This window comes from Mustela lutreola, chromosome 6 (genome assembly GCF_030435805.1).
Source record: "Mustela lutreola isolate mMusLut2 chromosome 6, mMusLut2.pri, whole genome shotgun sequence".
NCBI classification, from domain to species: Eukaryota; Metazoa; Chordata; class Mammalia; order Carnivora; family Mustelidae; genus Mustela; species Mustela lutreola.
In genome coordinates this window covers 11,456,468-11,461,649 of record NC_081295.1, presented here as the reverse complement: position 1 = coordinate 11,461,649, position 5,182 = coordinate 11,456,468, and the positions used below count along the sequence as shown (strand labels likewise).

Below are 5,182 nucleotides of genomic sequence, written 5' to 3'. Positions count from 1 at the left end.
CAAATCAGTCAATGTGATACAACACATCAATAAAAGAAAGAACAAGAACCATATGATACTCTCAATAGATGCTGAAAAAGCATTTGACAAAGTACAGCATCCCCTCCTGATCAAAACTCTTCAAAGTGTAGGGATAGAGGGCACATACCTCAATATCATCAAAGCCATCTATGAAAAACCCACCGCAAATATCATTCTCAATGGAGAAAAACTGAAAGCTTTTCCGCTAAGGTCAGGAACACGGCAGGGATGTCCATTATCACCACTGCTATTCAACATAGTACTAGAGGTCCTAGCCTCAGCAATCAGACAACAAAAGGTAATTAAAGGCACCCAAATCGGCAAAGAAGAAGTCAAATTATCACTCTTCGCAGATGATATGATACTATATGTGGAAAACCCAAAAGACTCCACTCCAAAACTGCTAGAACTTATACAGGAATTCAGTAAAGTGTCAGGATATAAAATCAATGCACAGAAATCAGTTGGATTTCTCTACACCAACAGCAAGACAGAAGAAAGGGAAATTAAGGAGTCAATCCCATTTACAATTGCACCCAAAACCATAAGATACCTAGGAATAAACCTAACCAAAGAGACACAGAATCTATACTCAGAAAACTATAAAGTACTCATGAAAGAAATTGAGGAAGACACAAAGAAATGGAAAAATGTTCCATGCTCCTGGATTGGAAGAAGAAATATTGTGAAAATGTCTATGCTACCTAAAGCAATCTACACATTTAATGCAATTCTTATCAAAGTACCATCCATCTTTTTCAAAGAAATGTAACAAATAATTCTAAAATTTATATGGAACCAGAAAAGACCTCGAATAGCCAAAGGGATATTGAAAAAGAAAGCCAACGTTGGTGGCATCACAATCCCGGACTTCAAGCTCTATTACAAAGCTGTCATCATCAAGACAGCATGGTACTGGCACAAAAACAGACACATAGATCAATGGAACAGAATAGAGAGCCCAGAAATAGACCCTCAACTCTATGGTCAACTCATCTTCGACAAAGCAGGAAAGAATGTCCAATGGAAAAAAGACAGCCTCTTCAATAAATGGTGGTGGGAAAATTGGACAGCCACATGCAGAAAAATGAAATTGGACCATTTCCTTACACCACACACAAAAATAGACTCAATGGATGAAGGACCTCAATGTGCGAAAGGAATCCATCAAAATCCTTGAGGAGAACACAGGCAGCAACCTCTTCGACCTCAGCCACAGCAACATCTTCCTAGGAACAATGCCAAAGGCAAGGGAAGCAAGGGCAAAAGTGAACTATTGGGATTTCATCAAGATCAAAAGCTTTTGCACAGCAAAGGAAACAGTTAAGAAAATCAAAAGACAACTGACAGAATGGGAGAAGATATTTGCAAACGACATATCAGATAAAGGACTAGTGTCCAGAATCTATAAAGAACTTAGCAAACTCAACACCCAAAGAACAAATAATCCAATCAAGAAATGGGCAGAGGACATGAGCAGACATTTCTTCAAAGAAGACACCCAGATGGCCAACAGACACATGAAAAAGTGCTCCATATCACTCGGCATCAGGGAAATACAAATCAAAACCACAATGCGATATCACCTCACACCAGTCAGAATGGCTAAAATAAACAAGTCAGGAAATGACAGATGCTGGCGATGATGCGCAGAAAGGGGAACCCTCCTACACTGTTGGTGGGAATGCAAGTTGGTGCAACCTCTCTGGAAAACAGCATGGAGGTTCCTCAAAATGTTGAAAATAGAACTGCCCTATGACCCAGCAATTGCACTATTGGGTATTTACCCTAAAGATACAAACGTAGTGATCCAAAGGGGCACGTGTACCCGAATGTTTATAGCAGCAATGTCCACAATAGCAAACTATGGAAAGAACCTAGATGTCCATCAACAGATGAATGGATCAAGAAGATGTGGTATATATACACAATGGAATACTATGCAGCCATCAAAAGAAATGAAATCTTGCCATTTGCGACAACATGGATGGAACTAGAGCGTATCATGCTTAGCGAAATAAGTCAAGCGGAGAAAGACAACTATCATATGATCTCCCTGATATGAGGAAGTGGTGATGCAACATGGGGGCTTAAGTGGGTACAAGAAGAATAAATGAAAGAAAATGGGATTGGGAGGGAGACAAACCATAAGTGACTCTTAATCTCACAAAACAAACTGAGGGTTGCTGGGGGGAGGGGTTTTGGGAGAAGGGGGTGGGATTATGGACATTGGGGAGGGTATGTGCTTTGGTGAGTGCTGTGAAGTGTGTAAACCTGGTGATTCACAGACCTGTACCCCTGGGGATAAAAATATATGTTTATAAAAAATAAAAAATTATATTAAAAAAAAGTCTCCAATAAAAGGTAAACTATCTGGATGAAATAAATTATTGTTACCTTTTCATATTTTGAACTTGTGTCACTTTGCAATCTTTTGTAACATGGCATTCCTTTCCTTTTAAAAAATATTTTAAATAAAAATATTAACATATTAAAAAAAAAAAAAGGTACACAGGAGGTTTTGTTAATAAGAAAAATCAACTGGAACATGGGTTCCACTGGGCAACTTCCGCAACCTCATCCCTTCAAGGCGTTGTAACAAACCCGACCATTTTCTTGAAGGCAGCTCTGGTCCCTCTGAGAAACAGTCCCTCAGGAATGCCTTCTTGCTTTTTATAAAGAGCATTTTCTTTAGATTTCTTGAAGTCTTCATTTGTTACTTTCATTCTACATTCTCTGAAGGCCATCACACCAGTTTCTGTACAAATTGCCTTGATGTTGGCACCCAAGAGGTATCTTTAGTCATGATCAAGTCGTCTGGAGTCCCATCATCAGCTAGTGTCACCCTGCTTGTGTGGATCTGAAAGATGTACTTCTTAGTCTTTTTGTCAGGCTGAGGGAACTCAGGCTTCCTGTTGATGCAACCTGGTCTGATAAGGGCCATATCCAGAGTCTCAGTTTGGTCTGTGGCTGCGATAACTTTCATATCATCCCTCAAATCAACTCCATCCAATTGGCTCAGCAGTTCCAACATTGTTTGCTGAATTTCTCTCTCACCACCAGAATTTGACTTGTATCTTTTTGTTCCAATGGCATGAATTCCATCAGTAAACATGGTGGTTGGTGCATGTTCTTCCACAACTGGAAACAATTTCCGAACTAGTTTGGGCCCGTGACCTGGGAACTTCTGAATAAGTTCAGAGCCAACCACTCTCAAGAAGGTGGCTGAGGATTGGTTTGCTACTGCATTGGCTAATAAAGTTTTACTTGTGCCAGATGGACCATAGAGAATAATGCCTTCTGGGGGCTTTATACCATCTCTTCATAATATTCAGGATGAGTGAGAGGAAGCTCTGCAGATTCCTTAATTTCCTGGATTTGGTTGTCCAGCCGCCCAGTATCAGCATAGGTTTCTTGGAGTGACTTTTCTACCTTCATCACTGTGACCAAGGGATCTGTGTCATCCATGAGCACATGGATGGCATGTACCTTGTGGTTGATCAGGATGGAGCAGCCTGGTTCCAGTAGATCTTTGTCTACAAAGGAAAGAATACTTATGCAGTGTTCTGAGCCCACAGATGTAGACAGGATAACACGATTGTCAACAGGGATCTCTTCCAAGTTTCCTATTGACTTTGGGGTCCCCCTCAGATCATCCACTCTTAAATCTTTCCTCCTCTTGCTTTTCTTCTAAAGGCTTCATTTGTTCCTGATTTCTAATGAATTCTTCCTCCGTGAGAAGATAGTATTCAATTCTAACTTCAATAATTTTAAATGGTACTGAGTGTGATGTGTCACCAGTGGCAGCTTGCTGGTAGCATCTGGTTCCTTTGTTTTCTTCTTCTTTTTCCCTACTCTGGTTGGTGCAGAAGGTTCATATTTCTTTTTCTTGTCTTTGTTATCCTTCTTGCCACCTACAGGGGCATGACCACCACTCTGACTCTGACCCATCTTGCTTCGTTTGCTCGAAAGACCACTGCCAGAAGTCTTTATTTTTTGTTTTAAAGAAAGGCAGACTGCCACATACAGCACCTCACTGGGATATGTCTGGAGTCTTAGAAGCTTGACTATTGGACATTCTTCTACAAATGGACCTTGAGAGCTTGTTTGGAGTTTCTAGCAAGGAAGTGCAGTCACTCATTTCCCTTGACTGAAGAACAGGTCCTCCTCTATCTGGGAAGGGTCATCCTCTTGAACCTAGCAAACAGTTTCTGCATGGACACTCATGGAACTGTGATGGATGGAGGTGGCAAGTGCCTAGCTAACCAGATCAGCCAAATCAACACTGGCGATCAATGGGATGACAGATGTCACCACCAGATCACCCTCACATCCCTATTTTTTTTTTTTATTTTAAAAAGAAATACATACACATTATAAAAAAACACAAAGAAATATATATTTTTTATTTTAAAGATTTTATGTATGTATTTGACAGATGGAGATCACAAGTAGGCAGAGAAGCATGCTCCCTGCTGAGCTGAAAGCCCAATGTGGAGCTCGATCCCAGGATCCTGGGATCATGACCTGAGCCAAAGGCAGAGGCTTTAACCCACTGAGCCACCCAGGTGCCCCGAAATATATATATTTTAAAGAGCACTAAAATAAACATATACCAAACAGGATATCATCTATCACCCATTTACTCAAAGACAATCAATGTCATCCCTTCAGTATGCATACTTGTTTCATTTCAGAAAAATTTATTAAAATATGTGCTTTGTGCTAGACTATCTTCTAGGCATGGTAGTAAAAGAGAAAAAAATTTTTTACAGGGAGCATATATTCTGGTAGAGAAAGACTTCAAATTGAAAATAAATTACGAGCAAAATAATTTTACCTTGTAATTAGATTGTTGTGAAGATAATGATAACCTATATAAAAAAAGAGGGTATCTGTCTGTCTACCTATCTACCTACTTACCTACCTATATGGAGAACATACAGTTTCTATTCGTAACTACTTTGAAATTCTTTTTCTCCCTTTGAGGGACGTAGAATTGTATTTCTTTCTAAGGGAAAGAATGGGGCCTTTTCAGAACTATCTTTAAATGGGTAGATATCAATCAAATCAATTTTCATCTTACTTGTTTGTTCAGAAGTGACACAAGGTCATTTTCTCTTAATCTCTGATTCATGGGAAGATTTGAGGAATCTGCGTA

The 5,182-nt window shown here is 39.7% G+C and overlaps 1 pseudogene; it reads right to left on the bottom strand.

Moving 5' to 3' along the window:
• Window positions 1–2,606: 2,606 nt before the first annotated feature.
• Window positions 2,607–3,972, bottom strand: LOC131834530 (26S proteasome regulatory subunit 4-like; annotated as a pseudogene).
• Between the last annotated feature and the right edge of the window lie 1,210 nt (window positions 3,973–5,182).